Here is a 26,244-nt window from a genome sequence, read left to right on the forward strand (position 1 = left end):
AAAAATATTTATAAGAAATCAGACGGCTAATAAACATAAGAAATTTCGGTGTAAAAAAATAAAAAAAATTTTATTTGCAAGTAAAAAATTTCAATGTAAAAAAAGACAATTTTTCTATGAATGAAGAGAATTTTGATTTTTTAAAATCTTAGAAATTTTTATTTGAAAAAAAAATTTTTTTTACCGAAATTTTTGTATTTTTAATTCGAAAAAATTAGTTAAATATTTTAGAGAAGTTCAAAATTTTGAATGTACGGATTTTCATCTTAAAAATAAATTATTTTATTGGAATAATTTTTTGGTTGATGGAAAGAGTTTATTACATATAATAGTCATAATAATTTAAAAATAAATCAGTTATTTTTTTACGTATTTTCAAAATTATTGAGAAAATAAAAAAAAAACCATTTTTGTTACATAATTTTTGAAAAGTAAAATCACTAATACCCTAGTAAGTGCGCTATCCAGTGCCTCGTTTCATTTTTACTAGGGTATAAATATGAACGCGGTTTGTTTTGTTAGAGTAATAAATAATATAAGTGGATTTAAGATAATATATTTGAGTACTTCGTGTCCTAGATCTCAGTATTTAATATTAAAACCACTGAAGCAGCGTAACCGGTTACAGGATTCCGATAAGCCATTTGAATCGCAAGGACACTTGATTATGTAACGTTACAGCCACTTTACTAAATATATTACCATCCACAAAGCTGTCTAGCTTTGCGGAAATGAAATTTAGCGTCGTTATAACTGATGCCGCTGTAAGACAAACGCAATGAACGCGCTATGGTGAATACTATATAAATATAGGCGCGTATGCTTCTATCAGCTGCTGCAGTACTTCAACATTTAATGCGCGATGGCGCCAAATAATTCAGATTTTAAACCTGGGAGCCAGCTTTAGCTTCTCAGGTTTAAAAGCACTCGAGGGCTGAAGGGTTAATCATAATAATAATAATAGTATTAAAAATGCGTGGGTTTAATGAACTAGTCTTTTTGTTTAGATAAAGAAATTTAAAACCAAATTCCGTTTTTTGATATAAATAAAAAAATTCAGAAAATTTTCGACCCTATGGCTCCTATATTATTTCTAACTAGATAATTAACTTCTTATTAAATTATTTTCCACCAGATATTAAACTTAAGGATAATAAAATTTTTTAAACTTCGCGGAAATCTGATATTACTCCATCCCTCAGAGAATTAACTGTCAAGCTCAAAATAGTTTCAATAAGCATTTATTATAGAATCGATTAATTTATAAGTTAAATCTGCGAGTAGAAATATGATAGATATTATGCACATCATCTCTAAACAATAATTTATCGTAACAAAATCCTTGTTTAGTGATGCAACGAGCGATTTTGCAGATTTCCTATTGTTAAAGAGAACAATACCTGGATATTATGTATTCCGACTACATTCTAACCATAGTCAAAAGGTAATTAGAGTACTTTGCAATGGATTATTTAACAATAAACTGGACTCATATGGTGCAATCAATTAGTTATGATTATGATACACCGTAATCAATAGTTTAAATATTCTTGACAGAAATGTACGTCAGCTTCACCAATTCCTTGTGGACAAGGCTCTCGAGGGCCTTTTGTAAACTCTAGGCCTGGACACTGTGGAGTAATTAGTTTGATAATTAACAAGATTAATGATTAATATTAATCGCCCTGATTTAGGTTCCTCAATATGCCAAACCCAAACTATGCATCCATGGTTTTGTTTTGTTTGAGATAAACTGTCCCTGTTTGTGTGGTCAGTAAAAAAGGGATCGGATGTTAAATTATTGTCAGCGATTAAACTCTAGAAAGTTTTTAAAATAAAAACAAGCATAAATATTAAAAAGGCAGGGAGAGATGTTTTTTTTTTTTTATTTTAAATAAAAGACCTCATTAGTTTAGCAAATGAATGCATGAATTTGTTGCCTGTCAGGATGACTGATTGCCGGAATATTTCGGGTCTAGATCTATAGCAGGAGATCTATCGAAGGAAAAAAACAAGACGGTCGAATAGCCTTTAGTCGATGATGAGGCTTGACTGACTTAAGTGACTCGAGATTCGATTCTATCGGTTATTCAGCTTTGAAATATGACAGATACATATTTTATTCAAACCACGTCTCCGTAGACTCGGTAGTTATTTAATGTTTACATTTAGATTATTATACATAAATTAGAGCGTTTAGTTAATTTATTATTTATTTTATGTCTGGGATCGGTTACAAATTTGGTATACCGTTATATGCTCTTTTAGTTTATTCATATTTTATATATTTACTGTTGAATACATTTGATGAAAATAAATCTAGATTTTCATGTGCTAGTCATAGTGACAGGTCACATTCAAAATTCTAGGTCGAGATTTATATCTTTTGTTTAAAACTAATACAAGAGTTAATATATATCTATTTGGTCCAATAGCCTTTGGCTTGTGTGGAAAACTCCACATTTTGAGATCTAAACTTCTGTACTTGATGTTAATAAAATGTTTTTAAAAGCATTTCTGATCAAAGCAAGTATGAGGCTCCGTATGCAAAGATTTTGTTCAAAAGCCTTTGGCTTGTGGAACAAATTCCAAAAATTGATATGACTAAACTTTTATTTGTTATTTAAAAAATCTTTTTCAGAATTTTATGAAAATTTACGACAGCATTCGATAAAAATGACTAGAAAGTTAATATATGAGGGTTTGGTGCAATAGCCTTTGGCTTGTGTACAAAACCCATAATTCCGAGCAATTTAAATTTCAAATTGATGTTAATAAATTATTGTTTCAAGTGTTTTTTAAAAAAAACTTCTGAATTGATTTGATAATAACAAATACTAAGCTCACTATGCAAGTGTTTGCTGCACTAGCCTTTGGCGTAGATAGAAAACTTCACATTTCGCGGTATTTAAACTTCTGTACGTGATGTTAATAAAATGGTTTTTAAAGTATTTTAGATCAAAGCAAGTATGCGGCTCCGTATGCAAAGATTTTGTTCAAAAGCCTTTGGCTCGTGTAGAGAATTCCATGCTGAGATAATTAAACTTCTATTTATTATTTAGAAAAATATTTTTCGAAAGGTTTTCTATGTAAATTGATGAGTGCATTGGATAAATATGAGTATAAAGCTTAATATACAAGAGCTTGGCGCAGCAGCCTTTGGCTTGTGTTTAAAATTTATGATTTCCAGCTGTCCAAACATCAAATTAACGTCAATAAAATATTTGCCAAAGTATTTCTAAAACAAAATTCTGAATTTACTTGATAAAACTATATATTAAACTAAAAATCTAAGTGTTTGTTGCACTAGCCTTTGGCTTGTGTACAAAACTTCAAATTTAAAATATCTAAATTCGTATTTTTTGTAGGAATAATATTTTTCATACAATTTCATTTAAAAAACCTTTCAATTAAAACTGTGAATTACATAAAAAAATGAAGCATTATAATTTTAAAAATAGTTTTCATACATCAGAATGTCTGGAGCAGACAACCAACTTCTGATGAAATACGAATAAGGGTCTATAAGATTTAAAAAAATTATAATATAACAAATATAGAGGAATAATAGCAAGTAGTATGCGGAAAATGAAAAAATTCCGGCATTAAAATAAAGACCGTGATATCACAAGAGATGTTAACTCATTCCGGCTTGATGGAGATATGGTGATGAAAAAAAATCCAGTTCCAAGTCGGTCAGAATAAAGGAAGCGAGCTTAAATTCCCGGACTTTGTAATTTAAGCTCGAGAAATAGTTGCCGCAGAAAATGGTTATTTTACTTTTCTCATTCTGAGTAATATAGTTATTTCATAGGAGACAGAAAGGTGTGCATCACGTCTAAGAAAAAGTATAACTTGTAATGCAGAGAAAGAAATTTATTATACTAAAATAAATGAAGTAAATATTTGATGCTCTTATAAATTTTTATACTTTTTCCTAAACTTTTTTCTTGTTAATAATAACAATAATAATAATAATGTCTAATAGAGTTTTTATGATGAAAATACAAAAGCGTCAAAGCACAAGTTGAATAAGCGGAAGCTCTAGTATTTCCTCTGGGTCTTTCCCTGGCTTAGGACGTTACTTTTTTAGCCCTGGACTCGGGATGTGGGAGGTCGGATGCTCGAAAGCCCATGTCGAATGGGATATAGTAGAGATTCATAATAAAAATAAAAATATAAATATAAAAATGTTTTTTGCTTTGTTAGAGTACCTATAGGTATGTCTATATATGCTACAGGGGTTGAAAGTAGTCGTATGTGGAATGGAGCCATATGTAAAACATTAAGTGTAAATGAGAATTTTTTCCAACAACGGCTTAATGAACTGACGGAAGCTAAAGAGAATATGAAAGAAATGTTGAATATAATGTTACCTGCTCGCTAAGTATGATAAAGTTTTTTTTATCAGTATCACTGGATGTCTGCGTTATTTTTTATTTTTTTTTTTTTTTTTTCATGCATTTATTTACATTCATCTGCAAATAAATTTAATTATACAGTAGATAAATAAATATTTCATTTAATTAAAAAACCTGGTAATGATAATAATGAATGCAAGTAAAATTTCAACTAATTAATTGAGAATAATACATTTTTTTTGACTTAGAAATACAATTCGATTTTCGATACTTAAAAAATAAAATTTTCACGGGGGTAGGGTGGACACACCGTTTTTTTTTTTTTTTCCGGGTAATAAATATTTCTATAAATATATTTGTCGGCTGTATATTTAATAAGCTATTAATATTTAAACTTTATGTGAAATTGAAGTAAATTAATTAAAGTAACGAAATGAAAGGTAAAATTGAAAGTTTATATGTTAAATAAAATTTTAAAATTTAATTAAGGTAACAAGTTTATAAGTATGAGAGTAAGTTTTTAATGAAAATTTATAATAATGAATTCTTTGTAAAGTATAAGGTATATTTATTGAAAATGTGAAAAGTTTTAAATTAAATAAATGCGTGCAGAATAAACTCCTGAGCTACTGTTGACTCTAGTATACATTCAAAAGAAAATATATACATATATAAATATGAATAGGAGCAATAATAATAACACAGCAACAAGCAACCATGAATTTGTATTAAATTGGCGGCAAAGTTTTTCCACTGGGCAAATAATAATAACTTGAAATATCAATTTAATAGCACTTTATATCCACGGTAGCATACGCCCGCTTTTATATTATAGCAATATATTTTTTTACTCTTTTATTATTTCCTCCCCCGACGGTACTTTCATATCTATAGATCTATATTTATATTTTTGTATGTATATACGTTTATTTACATTACATAGAGCGGAATGGCTAGCTCTGAAAGGCCAATGGTTTCCACTTTATTGCTTTGCCATTGTTCAAGTATTATTCAAAACTGTTATACTTTTTGCGATATTGAATTTTCTACAACTTTTTTATTTATTTTATTAAAGGAGTTTATTGGAAAAAAAAATTAATAATCATTAATTGATTAAATATTTAATCTTAATGAAATTTTTCACTTTATTGTTTATCAAAGTTTCAATTTACTCCCAAACTACTGAGTTTACGAAAAAGTTCAATATATCCATTTTTATAGGAAATTCAATTTTCTAAAAATTTGTTCTCATACATTTTTGTCATATCTTTGATATTTAATTCATAAAATTACATTCAAATACTCTGTCTCCAAATCGAGATGGAAAAATATTCCCATTAAAATTTTTATGTCTTAAAACTGATATTTTGGAAAAACTATTGAAAATACGATAAAAATATATCAGTACAATTTTTTAGAAAATTAAATTTCCTACAAAAAAGTATTCTATAGTTTTTATTGTAAACTCAATAATTTCGAAGATATTTTAATTCAAAATCCATAAGAATAAAAAAAAAAAAACTAATAATTCCATTAATATTTTTTTTATCTTCAAATTAAAATTTTGACTAAACTATTACATATACATCAAAAACACAAGAATCCAATTTTATAGAAAATTAAATTTTGCACAAAAATATATTCAATAACATTTTTCGTAAAGTTGATAGTTAAGGAGAAAATTTTAATTTAAAGTAAAAAGAAATTAAATTTATTAAAATCAAGTGACATTTTATGAAATGAAAATCTTAATAGTCTGTACTGCAATAAATGTCCAATATATACTAGTATTACTACAAATGAGTATAAATTAAGTATGTATATGGGCATATATATTTTCACATTAAAAATAAGCATCATACACATATAAACACATGGCTTGTACGCCATGTGGCTTTGGGTGAAACAGAATATAGCAGAACGTGTTTCGAACATGATGTACGACCGGTAATCCGATTTACCACTTCTATACTATGCACTATAGCTTAACGGTGTTGAACGCACGTTCCTAATCGCTCTGCGCACGTTATGCCACATGCTCAGCACAAGCTCTTATGTATTATTATATAACATACATATGTACAGAGACATACTGAGTTGCATTGTATGTACGTACCTTTGAAGTAGTTCAAGGATGTCATAATTATCAAAGTTTACGTTCCGAATTCAAACATCAAAACATCCTAGGTTAATTCGAGAGTTCATATATATACATATATACATATACAATACTATAATTATTATTGCGACTACTTACTATTGTTTTGTATTCAATTAAATTTACTTTTCATGATTTTACTTACTTTTATTTGCTCACTAATAAAATTTGTTCATTTTTTTTATCAGTCGTATCTCTCAAAATATTTTAAATAAATAAACGTCATTATAGCCGATTGAAAAGGAAATTTAATTGCCTACAATTTCAGTTTCGTGTAAAATTACCGTAAGATCGATTGTTTGGGAGTTAGCGCCACTTAAACAATATCATAATTCTTATACTTTCCGCTATGAAAACATTGCTTTCGGTCCAATATTCGAAAACTGAGTTTTCATTAAATCTTTGCATTTTGTGGTCCTAGGAAGTTAATTTGACTATTTCCGGATGGACGTCTGCGTGTGTGTGTGCATGGAAGACAAAAAAACTAATTTTTGTCGTACGATATCTTTGGAACGAATCGACCGATTTAGACGTACTTGGCGTCAATCGAAAAGGCTCATCAAGACTTAGGTCTGGAGAGAATTTGAAGTCGATCGACCGAGTAGTTTACGAGAAATTCGAAAAATAAAAATTGAAAAACTTTATTTTTTGAGGTTTTTTTCATATGACTCATAAACTACTTGTCCGATTCGCTTCAAAGTGTATCCAGTTCTAAGTCTAGATGAGACTTTTCGATTGCCGCCAAGCACGTCCAAATCGGTTAACTCGTTCCAAAGATACCGTATGACAAAAATTAATTTTTTTTTAGCTAAAGGTATTTTTTTTGGGTGAACAACAAAAGAACCATTTTTTGACTTCGTAGAGCTCAAAAATGTACAAGTGATAACGATTTCAAGCTCAAAAACAGCGGGAAGTTTTGGAATTGACCCACAGAGTCAACCGTTTTTCCGATTTTTGAACACTTGTACTTAATATAGATCTCAAATGGTTATATCTTTTGAAATATTGATATCCCAAAATTTTTTAATGATACAAAAATAACAGGAAATAAAATTTTCTTTACAATGATGTATATAAACGTCTACTATACTGTAATAATTATCAATAAATCGTGAATACTAAACGAAATTAAAAAATTGAGCCAAGAAAAAAATGAAAAGTGCAAATAACAATAAACATCTGCGATAATATTTAGCATATAGGTGTCGATAAAACAATGCTCATTAGTTTTGAAAGCGAGCAGACTCTAAATATTAGCAGCAAGCACGAACGAACAAACAATTTGTCATTTGAATCCAACTGGCACCGCTCAAAGCTCTTTTTCTCTGCCCTCTTTCTCTCTATTTATATTTATCTCTTTCTCTCTCTTGGTCTTTTGCTCTGCCGATATTTTATTTTTGTTTCTTTGCCACTCAAGAGTCTAGGTAATTTTTTGTATGCCTGCATATTGCTCGACGAAACGGCTGTGGCATATTGCACTAGCTGACGAGTATTTATGGCCCTTGTAAGCATTATTTGTATGAGAGAAAAGCGTTAAATATATATGTGTAAAAATATATATATATGTGTGTGTGTTAATGTTGTGTGCATTGTGTAGTGAGTACGAGAAGTGGGAAAAGAAAAGACTAGGATATGGAAGGCCAGGAAGGCTGACTCTCAGTTATATGAGGACGTCGAGTGCATCGCTAATATTGCCGCTGTACTGGTAGTTTGGTATTACGATACCAAAATACTTGTACTTGTACTGTTGGTGATAGTAGTGGTAATACTAATACTACTATGGGTTATGGAGCTTTCTATAACGTTGATGCTATACCTCGACTGAGTTGTTGGTACAATAGGAGTATTGTGTAAGTACAGACTGCAGCCTCATCAATTACGCGTTCAATTAGCTCAACTTGAGGTTCGAGGGTTAACAACCACACTCTTGATACACTCTGATACACATTAAACATTCTATTGTCGAGTTTCATTTTTAAATTATTTGTGCATCGATAGATCGAGAGGTTCAATAATTTCATTAATTAGTCTGTTTATGGGGCCATAGCTAGACTCTTTGTCTCTCATTACACTTATTATATATAAATATGTATGTATATAACCATTGGAAAGGTATAAATTCAAGGTTAGAATTAATCGCTGTAGAGTGTAACTCGATGTTAATACAAGACAACTTAAATAGATACCGACACACTAAGTTAAATAAAGTTTATAAATTTAAATATGATATATTTGTCTCAATAATTTTTAAATAATTATAACAAACTGGAAGACGAGTAATTGAATAAATTAATGCAAAGTATTGTTGTTAAAAAAAAGGAAATAAATCAAGTACTCGAGATAATTATTTACTGAATTAGTGTTTAAGGTTTTTTTTAAATATGTCGATAATTAATAAACATTAACGGTTATCTATTTTATTTATTTATTTATGAGTAGTCAGAGATGTATTGTGTAAGTTAATAAATACCGGGTGGAAGCCAAAAACAAAAGTAATCTTTTTATTTTTAAAATATTTATTTTATTAAAATGTAATCTCACAGGTTTTTAGATAATTATCGAGGGTGAATTGAGAGCTGCGTGGGTTTTATGACATATGGTCACAAATATACGAGTATAAAGAGCTAAAGATTGGATTTAAGATAAAATACAGACTGTTGTCTTACTCACGTGGCCGTAATCACTCACCAAAAACAAAATGCCTTTTAATTATTTACTATTGGGTCGATACAAAAAAATGAATAGTTCCATTAACATTATTTCGTTTTTAAAATTTAAATTCTATTTAACCTATTGAAAATACAGGAAAAATATCAATATACAATTTCGTAGGAAATGAAATTTTCTACAAAAACGCATTCTTTAACCTTATCTGTAAATTAAATAGTTTAGAAAGAATTTAAATTCAAAGTACTCGGTTCTTAAATGAGAAAAATTAAATCCACTAGAATTGTTTCAATTTTTAAAATTAAAATTCAGTCAAATCAATTAAAAATACGACTAAAATATTAATATACAAATTAGTCGGAAATTAAATTTTCTGCAAAAAAGTATTATATGACTTTATCTATAAATTTAATAGTTTCAAGGAAATTTAAATTCAAAGGATGCTAAAATAATTTTAGATTTTTCTTCAATCTCAAAATAAAAATTTTGAAAGTAGCATAAAATATTGTTATTTTTCTTCTTTAACTTCTTATCAATATTTTACTCACATAAAAATAAGTAATTAATAATTTTTTACATCAATTACTTGGTAACTCTATTAATTTTTCCATTGACCGTTAAAATTGATTTGTTTTATTCGTTAAAATAAACGAGAGGTAAAAAAGATGGATAGACATATAAATTAATTTAAAAAATGTTATTTGAATAAACGTGAGGGCTGTAGTGTAAAAGGAAATTGCAAACGATCGACAGAGTGAAGGAAAGTTATACAGCAATGACTAACTGATCAAACATACCCTCGGGGTTGATTGGCGTCTGGGGTTCGGCGTCTCCTCCAGTTTCACCTCCACCCCTACTCCCTATATAAGTATCCGCGATATCAAGACCCGCATATAGAAACTTGCAAGTGCCCACGGGAGGTTACTAGAGAATAGGATAGCGAGCAGAGCTAATACCCGGTAGTCGCTGCCGCTTGCTGGAGGGAAAGAAGATGGGAAAGAAAGTCGCCGCAAGCTAATAAGGAGCCTTTTTATTTCATTTTATTTTATTTTACTTTACTTTTTTTTTTATTATCTACTTTTTATCTGTTTTCGTAATACTCTATTTTTTTTCTTGAGGCTCTAGGTAATATGAGAGTCGTGACAGTACTGACAATAAAATGGAAAAAGTTCTGCCGTCTTAAATTATTTTTCCATTTCACAAAATCAACGTTAATGAGTTTGTCCAAAGTAATTTCAATATTTTATATAAATATATAAATATTTTAATTTTTAAAATAATATTTGTATGCTAGTGTGTTGAATATTGACAGCATTTATATAAATATTGAGTTTTATAAAATATTAAATTATTTAAGTGTTACTTTTAATTTAAATTTATATTAAACTATTGAAATTGCAGAAAAATTTTGTTGTCTACTAAATTGCAAATTAATCGTTTTGTCATATTTTCAATAGTTTTGACAGAATTCCAATTTCAAAAAATAAAATAATATATGAATTGATTAAAATTTATTTGACATTTAAAAACTGAGTTTTCTTAATTAAAACAATTTAATTCACAGATTTGTGAAGAAAAATGCATTTTTTTTTGGAAAATGTAGTTTTTTATAAATGGGTATGTCGCTTTACAGTAGTAGTAATTGCGCATAAAAAAAAGCCTGAGTTTGCTGATGTCGGAAAGGGTGGAAAAATTTTTTTTATTCAAAACTTTTTTTTAAATCGTCATTTACGACTTTTGCCATCATTTGTAAACAAATTCGCGTGTCCAAAATTTATTCCAAAACTTTTCTTAAATAATTTTTTTTTTTAGGAATTTTTCAGTGACTCAATATATTGTTAACCACAAAAAATACACACAGTATCCTCTTCGCTATATTTAAATTTCATATAAATTATGATGATCCTAAAATTAGCAGCAATTAGTAATTTTTTGACTTTTTTTTAAACAATAAATTATAAAAAAAAAATATTTAAAAATATTGCAGATTGGAGAGAGAAAAGATTTTATTAATCCAAGAAAAAATTATTTGGGGCGAGAAAAAATTTCTTGTGTCATAATACAAAATTTTTCTTGCGCCAAGAAACACTTTTTCTGCGTACCAAGAACCATAGGGGCTTAGAAAACTTTTTTTTAACAATCAATGTTGTTTTTATTTCGAAGCATGAAATCAATAAATAGAACCTTTACTCACTTTTAATTTTTTTTTTATACGCCCTCATTGTACCCAGTAGTTTTCCCAAGAATCATAAGGGCCAAAAAAATTCAAAATGACAAAATTTGTATGTATTTTAAAATTTTTATTTTAGAACAGTATCGATAAAAAAAAATTATCTACCCCCTAAAGTACGACTTTATGACATTTGATCTATGAGTAAACTAAAAGTGAAAGATTATTAAACAAACACGGCGCCTCCAGTAAACTTCTTGTCACCTTTGAAAAAAAAATTCACATCAAAGTTAGTGACACTTTAATTCTTTTATTATTATTATCGCAGTAAAGTCAGCTCGAGCTTAAAAAAATAACAAACGTCAATAGAAATAAAATAATTTTAGTTTAGAACTCAAACAGATTACAATTGTCACACAGAATATCCATCAGACATATTAGAGTATGAGAGTATGGAGAGAGAGACAGAGGCGTGATGTGACACCAGGAAATATGAAGCACTCAACGATAAATAATATATACACCCAACAGAATACTTTTCTGCAGAATCTACTTTACACGTTTATCTCTGTCTTGCTTTTCAATTTTTCCCGTTCTCTCACTCGTAAAACTGCAAACTCTGGTCACAGAAACACAAACTCAGATCGCACAGTAGACTCGGATGAAATTTTTCTTTTGCTCTTTCGTTCTTTCATTCGCTCCTATCTCATTTCGTATTGTCTCCTCGTCTCTCGTCTATCTTTTTTATTTCCTTCTCTGTCTTTATATCTCTTTCTCTCTCTGTAGTATGCCAGCGGTTTTTCCAAAGTGCCCGAGGGCCACGAAGCTCGTGAACAATGGATCAAAGGGGTCGCGCTCAGGTCTTTCCAGAGATAACGATTTTCTCTCGTCATTATCAACTCTCGGACAAAGAAATTGAGATGAAAAAAATATATGACAAGATAATAAAAGCCAATACCATTAAAAATATTTCAAATTTTTTTTTTTTATATTCAATATTTATTACTCATTAATTTTTCCATTTACTTTTAATTCAATTCTAATCAGTATTTTAAACCAAATAATAATAATAAAAATAAAATAAATGGTAAATCTGAAGAGAGTTAAATTTTGTCTGAAATAAATTTCAAATAAAGCATAAAAATAAATATGAATAGATAAAAGTTGTAGTGAGAGAGTTAAATGTCGTCTGGAGCACGGTTCATTGAATGACTCGACGTCGTGTATTCGTGTACCAAAGTCTGGCTCTTTGGTATATATATTTATATTAGATCGTATATTACCGAGATAGTTTAAATAAAAGACCGAGGTGTGGAGGCTGGAAACGGGGTAGAGATGGAAAGAAGGCGAGTCTGGGAAAACGCCTGGCGTCTGTCCATACTCGCAATTATTGGGAAATATACGTGGGTACGTAGGGCTCTCTGTCGATACGAACGTACTTGCAAGATCACTTTCTTTTCATTTCTCGCATTCTTACCATTTTCTCTATTTCTCAGCTACATACTGTCACGTTTACTTTATTTATTGCTTGTAAAAATCACCTTATATTGGTTGCTGTTTAAGAAATAACAGAAAATAAAATACCATTTTACTCTTTTATGTCCCTATTTTTTGATATTCCAAACATTTATATTTATATTTATTTCGCTATATAAAAGATTCAATTATTTAACCCTTAATTTTATTTTAAATCGATGCTTGATTATTAAATACAGAATAAATTACTATGTACTTTTTTAATTAAACTCCATTTCCTACAAAAAAACAATTTTTTTAAACTGAAAAATTTTCAAGTTACTTTGATTTGTTATTTTCTCGAAAAACATAATTTAGGTATAATGGGATCTGATTGGATTAAGGAGCTTTTTTTTAAGTTTAGATTGACATTGATATCCATAGATCTATTAAGATCCAATCAGATTATTGTAAACTGTAGAAAATTTGAGGAGTGAATGCGGAGTGGGATTTTTTTATTTATTTAATTCCCTTAGAGTGAATTCCACTCCGAAGGGGAGTTTCGGAAAATATTAATTATAACAAAAAGTTACTAATATAGTGAGCTTAGGTCTTTGATATTTTGACATTTATATTGAGTACGAAAATAATTACGAGCTCCTTTCCATATATTCATGCGAAATGATTTTTAAAAATTATAAGCAGCTGATAATAAAACTTTAACAAATATAATTTCACTGAGTCACAAACTGTCGTATGACTTACATCAACCATACCATGAGATAACATTTCATATTGTACCGAAATATAAAATATTCCCATAAAAACTATGTCACTATAGCTATTCAATAATTTAATATTTTCACTATGTATTATATATATGAAATTATAATTTAGTGAGTTACTAAAACATTTTATAAATTAAAAACATAATATTTTAAGTTTAATTATTAATATCTCAATGAATTATTTATTTAAATAATTATGTTTCTAATTAACAGCTGTTTCTATTAAATATAAATTTATTTACGTATTAAAACTCCGGACCGGAGTGAATGCAGATTTAAATAAAATCTGCGACACTCCGAAATCTCTCCGCTCATAAAAAAATCCCTATTCACTCCCTATGCAGTAATTTTTTTTTTAAACTCTGAAACTCCGCGTCTCAGAGTGAATTTGGATTTGAATAAAATCCGGATTCGCTCCCAATTTTTTACATCAAATCAAATAAAATTTGACTTGAAAATATTTTAATAAAATAATAACAATAATAATAATAATAATAATAATAATAATAATAATAATAATAATAATAATAATAATAATAATAATAATAATAATAATAATAATAATAATGATAATAATAATAATAATAATAATAATAATAATAATGATAAAGTTTATAAATATATAAAGAGGATAGGAGGAATAATTTATCATAGAGTTTGAGTTTCATTACACCAGACAAATAACATCAAAGTCTGTAGCAGTAATCAAGCAAACACGCGGTTCAGTTATCAGTAGAGCCGTCCCTAGATGTCCAACGTAATTATGTCGTGAGTCTGTAATGTGCTTTATGTGTATGCGGGTCGAACCGCCTCCCAGGGGGTATAAGGTACGGTATGCTTCTACATACAATACGCTATATATTTATTGTATATATATATATACATATGTAGTGTGCATGCAGCAGTAGAGAATTTCAGCAGCGCTCATTCTCTTTACTCACAACTCCACTTGTCATCCTTCGCCCTTCCGCTCTATTCTATCCTCTATCTGCTGCGTCGTACGTCAACCATCAGCGAACGAGTCAACATGTAACAAGAGGCAAAATGGTACGGGTATTGTGGCCAAAGACAATCTCCCTATATTATTCATGGATACTCTATATAATCCTTCGTGTTGACAAATTTGTTAACTTTGTCAGATGTCACTTAATTATTTAATTTCTAATTTTCTTCATTAAAAAATATTATTTTATTCCAGTACAAAAACCGTAACCAGGAGTTGGCCCATCAATTTATTAACAGTAAATTAATTAATTACTTAATTAATTTAATTAAATTTTATTTTAATAACAAAGAAAACCAGCAGCAAATTGAAGTCAAAAATTACAATTTTTTAATTTTTTTTTTTAAATAAAGAGAAGTATTAGAAAATTTAGTTTTTCAAAAATCTGTCAGACTGATATTCAAAAGAAGAGGTAAAATGGGTCATTTTAATTTTTCAAATCTAAAATTTATTTTATTTTTTTGCCAAAATATTTTGATGATCTTTGTATCAATAAAATTAATAAAGTAAGTGAACACTTTATCGGTCACTTAGTCGAAAAATGGATATATTTCCACAATAAGTACGTATTCATGTGTAAATAGTTTTTTAAAAAAAAGTACAATTAATCTACTTTAGATTAAATATACTTTGATTATTGTAAAAATTCATTTTATAATTAAAAAAAAAAATAGTAGTGCGTCAGATGCGATTTCTGGTGATTTCTTATCAGGTAGGTTAAGGTTTCTCGTTTTTTCAATAACCGATTACTAATTAGAAATAACAATAAAAGTCCGATTTTTTTTGTAATCTTATTAGCTCGTTCCATAGTAATTTTAGAAGTTAAAAATTTAATGATTTTTGCCTAATTTATATCAAAAATAGGGTGGCCGAATATAGATACAAGAAAATTACCTCTGTATGCATTATCGGCCACCTTAGTTCTAATTTTTTTGAGGTTTCTCAGCATTTATATGCAAAATAGTCAATTTAATTTTTTAATGTCAACATAAATAAACAAATTGATTAAGTTATATTTCAAAATAAATATAAATATCTAGAATAGATGTAAATAAATTTTATACATCCAATCAGCTAAAATTTAATCTAAAAGGTGGCCGATAATGGGGGCCTAGGCAGGCCGATAGAGGGGACATCAGGAATTGAAGTTATTTTCATTTATTATTCAATTTCTAATAAATATTTTTGCATATATTTTTTTTAATTTGAAGTCAAATATATAAGCTTCAAGGTTCTATCACTATTTTATACATGAATTAGTTTTTTATATTTTAATTTTTAATTCGAAAAAAAAAATACGCGTAACTGGCCGATAGAGGGATCACTTATCTTATGGGATTATATCTTAATATACATTAATAAAAAAAATTTTTAGACGGCCCAGTTTGCCCCATATTTTTTTTTTTTTAATGACAGTAATATTAATTGGCGATTAAAAAGTCCAAACAGTGAAAAAAAAACTGGTGACTTTTTTTTAAGCGAACCATTTTGCCCCCTCTCCTCTATTTGTTGTAAATAGGTTTATATATATGTATATATGTGTATGAATGTATATAGGAGTATAAATGGAAAAGCAAGAGCACAGAATCCGTGAGAGATTGCGGGTAAAGTACGTAACGACGATTAATCCCACGGAGCCGACAATTAATCGTGCAATCTCGCAGGTTGCTGTGTGTGCTGAGAAGGCGGAGGGATCAATCTATCCTCTGAGCGCACTAAACAAAGACAGACTACAGCAGCCAACCAACAGATGCGAGCAAAGAACCTTGTGTCGTAACATGAGAGGGGTAGCAAAGTTTAACAGTATCCTTCCTATATTATACCCGCCACGCAAACCCCAGTCGGGAAATATATACAGCGAGCGCGAAGCCGTCGAGCAAAAGTTTATATTTTATCCATCATCTCAAACTTTATTCACAGTCTCATATTTCCCAAGGTTAATTGCGTTTTAAATTAACATTTTTATTCGTAAACATCATTAGACTGGATTATTATTTATTCGATAATTAGTGCGTTTATTGCGGGCTTACCTAGAACCGAATAATTTTATCTTGAATTATGGATATCATATTCGTGTTTATTAAACTTCGTTTGGTTTTTTTCTAAATTTCATTAACGAGCGAAAATTTTTTATTTTTTTAATTAATTATCTCCATTAATTTATAAAATTTAATGAATTTATTTTAATAGGAAAAATAATATTTTCGGGAATAAAAAAATTATATTATTAAATTACTCGTAAATTAAATGAAAATATATAAAAAATAGATGCGTGCATTATTCTCGTGATTAATTATCTATCGAATGTGATATGGATTTTTAATAAATTTACTAACGAGTGTATTTTACATTACAAATCGTCTAGTTTATTGAAATATTGTTTATTATAACATTTTCAGATAAATTACCAAATTGTTAATGATTAATTCATTTTTGCGTGGTGTTTTTGCACGAAATTCAAATTTTTTATAATTTCATTTACGTAAAATCATTTCTACATTTTTTAGAGTACAAAAAAAAAGGTTTAAATTTATCATAATAATGAGAACATTTTAAAAAACTGAAGTAATATTATGTTCTAGAATTTTTTTAAATTTATGTAATTATTTTCACGAATTTTTAAATTTATTTTTTCTGTACAAGAAATTATAGGGAGGGGGGGGGGTAGAAAAGTTCCGTTAATGAAAAAATTTATTTTTAGGCATTTGAATTCAGTGAATTTTTTTTTCTACTTCCAATTGAAGTAATTAAACTAAATCTCCAGGCTTAAAAAAATTAACTTTTTCTCGGACAGGTAAAACGGACTACGCCTCAAAAAAAAAGGAAAATTTTTTTCTTTACTAAAAAAAAATTATATTTCTAATCTCTAAATAAAAAAAGAGATCCACAATACTGTTAGTAAATAAAGATGCTGAAAAAAACTAAATTATTTGAGATAAATAATTTATAAAAAATTCAAATATATCGAAGAAGACGCCGTACATGGAGAAAAGAAATGTTCTGAGAAGTATACTGTATAGTTACAGTACACTGAAAAATTTCCAACAAATTTGACTATGGGTGCATTGTAACACCGGACCATAAGAAAACTGGCACAAAATTTACAAGTGTCCCATAGTAAACGGTATGCGCAGACGACACGATTGGGACCTATGCGCATACGTTTACTATGGGACGCTTGTAAATTTTGTACCAGTTTTCTTATGGTCCGGGGTTACAATGCACCCATAATAAAATTTGTTGGAAATTTTTCACAGTGTAACAATACGCAATAGTTATCTACTACACGGAGAGAAACTTATAGTAACAGTTACAATATATTATGGGAATGGTTCCCATACTGCATGGTAACTGGTTTTTTTCAAATGTTGATTATAGGAACGGCACCCAAATATATTATGGTAACCATTCCTATAATTATGGATATAATTCCCATACGGTATCGGAATAGTTCCTATGGAATTATGGTAATCCTTACTATGTACCTATGGTAATGGTTACTATAATATTATGGTAATCGTTACCATAATATTATAGGAACAGTTACCATAATATTATGGGAATGGTTACCATAATATTACAGGAACAGTTACCATAATATTATTACCATATTACCATTACCATATACGCTTAGGAACTCTTACAATGTGGTTATAGGATTGGTTCCTATTTGCTTATGTGAACTATTCCTATGAGTATGGTAATCATTACCATGATTCCTTCACATGCGATATGGGAACTGTTACCATAATGATAGGAATTGTTACCATATTTATGGAAACCTTCCCAAAAAGTATGGGTCTATATCCCATAATCCCAAGTAATCATTACCATAACGGTATGGGATGATATTTCATAAACGTACTAGGAACAGTTCCTTTAATTTTTTCTCCGTGTAGATTGTTACTGCAACGATCTACTGTATTGTTCTGATAACAATACGGTAGATAGCTCTGAGACCTATACCATATCGTTCTGAGCCCTATCTGACACACGTTTGGAAATCTTTATCATTGATAAATAATTTTGATTAAATAAAATAATTTATAAAACTGATTTATCATTTGCAGTCTAAATAAATTTAAAATATAAATATAAATATATCTTTTAATTTTTGGGGTTATATATATATATATTAATATTTAAATTAATATAAATTGATTTTTACATAATTTTCACAATTGAAATATGTAGCAGTTTTATTAGATCGACCATTAGGTAAATAATCAGTAAAGTTATAGATGAGAAATTTTTAAAAAATCAACTCGAATTGTTATATTTGAAAATAGGCGCCAAAATGGATGTTTAATTAGGTTAGACGGTGGCGTGTGAGATGACGATTACAGAAAGTCGTATAGGGCTCACAGCTATCTAATAGATAGTTACAAGAACGATATGATATTTTTACCATAAGTATACGCATCGTTGTGGTAACAATCTACGAGTTGCTATACTTTAGATCATTCGAGGAACAATATTTTTTTTCCGTGTATGTATTTTTTGTGGCCAACAATACATTGAGTTCATTAGAAGTCCCGAAAAAATTTTATTTAATTTTACCAAATATGGGCTATCTTTTCATTCTTAATAGTCATTACCAAAAATTTTAATTAACTTCCATTTTTTAAAATATTTAATTCCTGGCATTTTTTGCAAACCACTAAATTTATTATTCAAAATGATTTATACAATCATTATTAAATTTATAATTTTAATAAATATCAAGTATTAATTTTTGATTCTCAATCCCCTCAATATAAATGCATTATTTATTTTATTTATCAATTTCAAATATTAAATAAAATAAATATAAAATTTACCAACCCATCAAATAAGTAATTTTGCCCTGTGCACATTTGACCTCAGTATCAATATCCACAAAAATAAACAATAAACTTCCCATTTAAAACCGTTAGTTCAAACGCATTCACTTACCGAATTAATTAATATTACCCCAGATTTTCAAACTAAACGTTAACAGAAAGAAATAAATCGCCAGTAAAAAAAATTAAAGTTTGTACAGCATTCACTGCATTTATTAACACGAGCCAGACAAGAGTTTTATTCATCTTCTCATTTAATTTTTTGTATAACGTCTACAGTCAATAGATCTAGCTTCGAATAATTCAAATCACGTGTCTATGTTTTAAGTTTTACCGGTAAGCCCTCAGGGAAGAAATGAGTCCGTATGGGCATTTGAAATTGAAACGTGTTCAGTGGTTTTAAAACGAGCTTCTCACCACACGTCTGGTTTATACTTCTCTCAAGTAAAGACACTCAAGGTTTTAGCCTCTATATTTTTTTTTTATATCCTTCTTTAGTTATTTTATTTTTCAGCGCATGCACATAAACCTCGTTCCTACATTTCAATACCAGGGCTCTATTTCAAAAATAAATAACAAAAAAAAAAAAAAAGGAAAAAAAAAACATGAAACGAAACTCAGTCTAGTGCAAAAGGACAACAGGATCTTCGTCGAGGACAACAAAGAATGAGCCAATCTCCCGAGTCGAGCGTCTGAAATTGTTGCGTGAGGGCTCACAAATCTTTCATCAATGACAGTTATATACGCTCAGCGTATCGGGGGTTACTTACACGAAATTGTCCGGTGAGCAACTAAAAAAACACACTTTACTGACAATAAAAAAAAATTGAATACGCTATTGCTGTCCTAAGAGACTTCTCTGGTTTCTTTATATACTTCAACTCTGTCTCGATCTCTCTCTTTCCTTCTCAATCTTGATTTTTTTGGGTAAAAAAAAATTATCGATCGAGTGTCATCCATCATGGCTCACTCTATTAAACCACCATGGCCTCCTCTATTATATCTATATACATCCGCATACTCTGACCCCTTTTTCTGCCGACGACCACTTTGCTCTCTTTCCACTTTTCCGTTTGCTTCTCTTCTTTCTGTTTTGTAACGCATGTTCTCTATTTGTGAACATGTATTATCAGTGTCGGATATCAAACGGACATTTTTACTTTTTCCACCCTCAACATGGAAAAAAAAACATTTTTTTTTTATACGATTTTGTATCAAACCATTGCTAAAAAGTTCACGATGCCATTGATTTTTTTAAAAATTAAATATTTTATAATTGAATGGCTTTAAAGCTTAACGAGCAAGTTGGTGAATTTATAATAATTGATAAATAAATGCAGATGATAAGAGCGACTGGAGTAGGATTTAATGGGGATTTAAATAACCGGCGGTCAAGGATTTTAATATTTAATATACCGATATATTAATTAAATATATTTAACGCGGGTGATTTAATTTTGAATATAATGTAGTAATTTTTGAATACTTTAAATAAAAATAAAGGATTTTATTGGCGTTTACAAACAACCACCAGCCCACTGGGGTTAAGTACTTTGCCCTCTCCTTACACTTTACTCCGACATTTTTTTTAGTCAAGCCCGTAGCCCAATAAATAACCCGGTCTTTTATTATTTTATTTATAGAATCAAATTTATCTTAAAAATATTTATTATCAATCTAAAATTATTAAAAAATATATTGTGATATTTTATTTATAAACAATCCGGGATTTAAAATAATATTTATGTTAAATAATACTTAAACTTATTCCAATACCCGATTTACTTTTACAGTCATCACATTTAAATATTATGCTCCAGGGTTAAAGTTTTTAATATTTATTCGATATTCACTTTAGTATTTTATTCACTATATTTTTATTGTCCCTTAATACTTTAATTGACTAGTAATATCATCAGTTATCGAGTACCCCTAGCAAATTTATCAGTTGTATTTAGTACCAAAGGCGTAATACTAGTAATTTATATATGAGTAATGTTATGTTATTCAAACATTATGATTTTTTTTGTGGATTATTAATTTTCGGGAGTTTTCGGAGATTTTAATGAAATAAATACTTTGCACAAATAGAAAATAATGTAAAGAAATTTTGTAATCAAAGGAAAAATTATGTACACAGAGAGTGTACCGGGTAGTAAATGTTATGTAAAAAAGTCTTGTAAGTTAATAGTGACTTTTGAAGATATTTAAAACTCGTTGCTCTTTATTGGCCTGGGAGTTATCCACCGGATACCGCAAAACTTTTACCGAGTAACCAGTATTACTATCAAAGGAGAGATAGCTACCTAACAGAGTTTCCAATAACATAAAACTTTTTAGCATGACAATTTTTCTACACCATGACTTTACCGTACACTAAATCATGCTCATGCAAATCATATTTATACATACATAAAGGAATTGCGGGTAAAATAGACCACCCCAAAAATTCGCTCATCATTTTTGTACAATTTTGAGTGTCCAAAAATTTTTTTTTTCAGAAATTTTTCTGTGGAACCAATGTATAATTGGCCACAAAAAATACATACGTTATCTTCCTCCCTGTATTTGAATTTTGTAGAAGTTATTTATCTTAAAAAATTTTGTTTTTTCAGCACCTTCATTTACTAACAGCATCGCAAGTCTCTATTTCACTTAAATTAAATACAAAAAATTTTTTAATTCATTTTTTTTAAGTAAAAGAAACAAAAAATTTTATTTTTTTGGGGGGTTGGTCAGTTCTACCCACCTGTAAAAAACATTTTTTTTCTAAAGTAACTGGAGATTTGGTTTAATTCCTTTAAATGGAAGTCAAAACAATAAAACTCACCGTTTAAATCCACAAAAATCTATTATTTTTTTTTGCGCTCTCGTTTTTCCTGTCCTTCCCCTACATATATATACTCATATGCACATATGAGCGATCATGTGTAGCTGTGACTCATGTACACTAGAGTTATAATTTGGCACATCGAAATAATATGCAGATGTAATTTCTCGTAACTTTATATTATTCGACGACTGCATCTAGACAAGCCCCCTAAGGCGAGATATGAGTCTCTGGTGTATCACAAGGCAATATGAGATATCTATGAATAGTTTGTTGTATGTGCTTTCCAATTTATCAACACTGAAAACTACCTTTCTACTGATATTGCTTTTGCGACAATAACAAATATCAAATTAAACATACATCATAGTTTATAATATATTGTTCAATACTAAACTCATTTATAACTAACAATCATTGACTACAAATAACACAATTGACCTTTATTTTTTTTTTATCTCAAAAGTCAATCATCAAATTTTCAGCCAAAAATGGAAAAATTGAATCCTTGATTTTATTTTTAAATTTATTTCACTCAAAAAATTTTTTTAGCAAAAGATATTTAATGATCTCAGAGTGCACGCATTAATGTTTTTAAAACACTCATTAAAAATTATTTTCCAGGAATTATTTGAAAAATGTTAGATACTTAAACTTAAAATTGTAGTTTTCCACAAAATTTTTTAATAATTCGAGAATTTTTGTCTTAAATATTAATTTATAATTGAGAATTTTATGAAACTTGAATAGCGTACCATATATTGACCAAGTGCCATTTAATGGCCGGGAATCTAAATACCCTTGAAAATGGAAAATTTGATAAATTTAATTCATAAAAAATATGTAATTATGAATTTTTAATTTTCTATTGATTAAACTCATCAATTTTTCCATTTTTAGGGTATTTAGGTGTCCTGTCATTAAATAGAACTTGGTCAATATTTGGTACTTTTACCCTACTTAAATTCTGAAATAAATTCAAAAATTTTTCATGAAGTTACGGAAATTTTAGTCAACAATTATTTCCGTTCCTATTTTTCCAAATTGAACAATTATTCATATCTAGTTCAATTGACGCACTATCAAATTACTTTCATGAAAAAAAAAAAAAAAAAAAAATTATAATCATAACAAATAACTCACAAAAGTCCATCGCGCAAGCCTTATCATCACCAAAAAAATTCACGACCCAATTTCGTCCCCTTCTCACTCTATCGCTCTCATCTCCATTATTTTTTGTCCTGCAAAAAAAAAAAAAAAAACAACAAAATCAGTATAATGATTAATAGCCGACCTCCATCAACTACCCCCGTATTAAAAAAACAAAAAAAAACTAAATAAACAAATTTAAAAATAATTCAATAAAAAAAAAAAAAAAAAAGATAACAAAAAAAACCACTCATCAATAATCAATCATAAATCATAACGTTTTATTTGATTGTCAATTTCAATTATGTCATTTTTCTTCTCATTGTTTTTTTTTTTTTCAAACACTCAAGTCATATTTTCTCAGTTAGCTTTTATAAAACTATTAAAATCGTTGACAGAAATTTTTTTTATTATAAATAAATAAAATTTAGTGGATTTTATATTTTTATATAAAAACGAATATTGACGCACATGTCAATTGACGATGTTGAGTAACACATTTAAATCTATTTTGGAGTCGTCACGGGATTACCTGAATATTTCATACATGACCTATTCGAGTACTCGAGGGAATTTGTAGATCGTAGATATATATGTATATCTATATATATATATCTATATATATATACATATACTAGTAGATAGAGCTTTTGCTACTAAAAACGTTTTCATCCTGATTCTTTCAATTCAAAAGTTACTCATCGTTACAGACATACCATTTTCAATGGAATAAAAAAAAAAAAATATCAAGTTAAAAGTTTAGTTTAGTTGGACTCGTCTTGGTTGATTTATATTTTTTATATAAAAAATTTACAGTCACTAAATGTATTATCAATTTACACTAAAGTGAATTTAATTATTCAGTACGTGAGTAGATTCATTGGAGGTTGAATGAGTGAGTGAGTGAATAGAGACCGAGAAATGGCTAAAGTAGAGAGATTATATTATTTTTTGATCGTGTAAGAAATAACTGGGTTCGGTTTTCTTGGGCGATATTAGATTAGATGCTTGAGACTGGAAACTGAAGAAGCCTGGAGGCCATAGGGGAACCAAAGATCCCAGCAGAGCAAATTGATACAAACGACACCCGTTGCTCTGGCTGCTAAGGCATTTCACTGGTGCTCTGCTGCCACTTACCGTCACTGGGTACCGGGAACGTGCATTTCCATTGATTGGCTAGACATGAGATTACTTTTATGGTTTCAGTTTATGGCTGATGGATGGGTTCAGTTGATATGAGGGATGTGTGGTGAATGATATATTTCTTGGGTGGAATTATATCTATTAACTTTTAGCAGAATAGTTTTCTTTTTATTTCAAGACTGCAGTAAATTTTATTTTATGTTTTATAATAGAAAATAAACTTCTTAAAAAATTTCGTAAATTAATTGTACTAAATTATTTTTATTAAAATTTCCTGCTATGAGAATTTAAAATTTTCAAAAAAAAGGAAGATATTGGTTTCGGTCAGATTTTGGAAAACTATGTTTTCATCAGATCTCGACGTTTTGAGTTCTAGGAAGTTATTTTGACTATTTCTAGATGGACGTCTGCTTGTGTGTGTGCATGGAAGACAAAAAAACTAATTTTTGACGTACGATATCTTTGGAACGAATCGACCGATTTGAATGTGCTTGGCGGAAATCGAAAAGGTTCATCAAGACTTAGGTCTGGAGAGAATTTGAAGTCGATCGACTGAGTAGTTTACGAGAAATTCGAAAAATCAAAATTGAAAAATTTTACTTTTTGAGGTTTTTTTCATATAATTCATAAACTACTCGCCTGATTTGCTTCGAAGTGTATCCAGTTCTAAGTCTAGATGAGACCTTTCGATCACCGCCGAGCACGTCTAAATCGGTTGATTTGTTCCAAAGATACCGTAAGACACAAATTAATTTTTTTTTAGCTAATTGTATTTTTTTTTTTTTTTTTTTTTGGTTAGAATACACATTTTTTGACTCCGAAGATCCTGAAAATTTTTAAATAATAACGTATGAGCTTTTCCAACTCAAAAACAGCGAGAAGTTTTAGGGTTGGCTCACAGGGTCAACCGTTTTTCAAATTTTTATTGTATACTTTAAACGATAAGTAATTTCATCCAAAATTTTAAATTGTGATATTAAAATATTTAATAAGTTTGTTCGAATTTAATTAAAAAAACTCATTAAATAAAATTAAAACATAACTTTTGTCAGCATTTATAAATTTATAATAAAACTTTTGAAATAACTTGAAAATACTTCTCATGCTTTGAATAAAAATTCCGATAATTAACTTTTACATCTCAACAATTGAAATCAATACAATGAAAAAAATTTGATTTTTCCTCAGTATTAATTTTTAAATTTACAAAACTTTATTAAAAGTCTACTGACTATAAAATTTTCTGGTGGTAATAAACTTTATTAACAAAACTTAAAAAATAAAATAAGCGTAAAATAAATAAAAATTAAATATTTATAACTCTTTGACTTAATTATTTAGCATCTCTGTAACCTCGAAACCGTAGATCAATTTTTTGTTGTTGTCTAGTCGGTAATTTATCAAAGTGAAAGAGGAACCGCAAATTGGATGGGACGTTCATTGGCATGACGCATTTTTAAATAGCGCAAAGTGCTCGGGTAAAAAAAGGAATAACGAAATGAGAGAAAAAAATGAACAAAGTTGAATGAGTAGCTGGTATATAACTCGGCTGGAAAGAATCCAACGAAAATTTTTATAGAGATAGCATTATCGTGATTATATTAGAAAGCCTGGCATGGTTATACTGAATTGCTGTCTCGTGCACTACCTACAGGAGTTATGAAAAGAATTTTAACAATGTAGATTATATAAATCGA

This window comes from Microplitis demolitor, chromosome 10 (genome assembly GCF_026212275.2).
Source record: "Microplitis demolitor isolate Queensland-Clemson2020A chromosome 10, iyMicDemo2.1a, whole genome shotgun sequence".
Taxonomy (NCBI): domain Eukaryota; kingdom Metazoa; phylum Arthropoda; class Insecta; order Hymenoptera; family Braconidae; genus Microplitis; species Microplitis demolitor.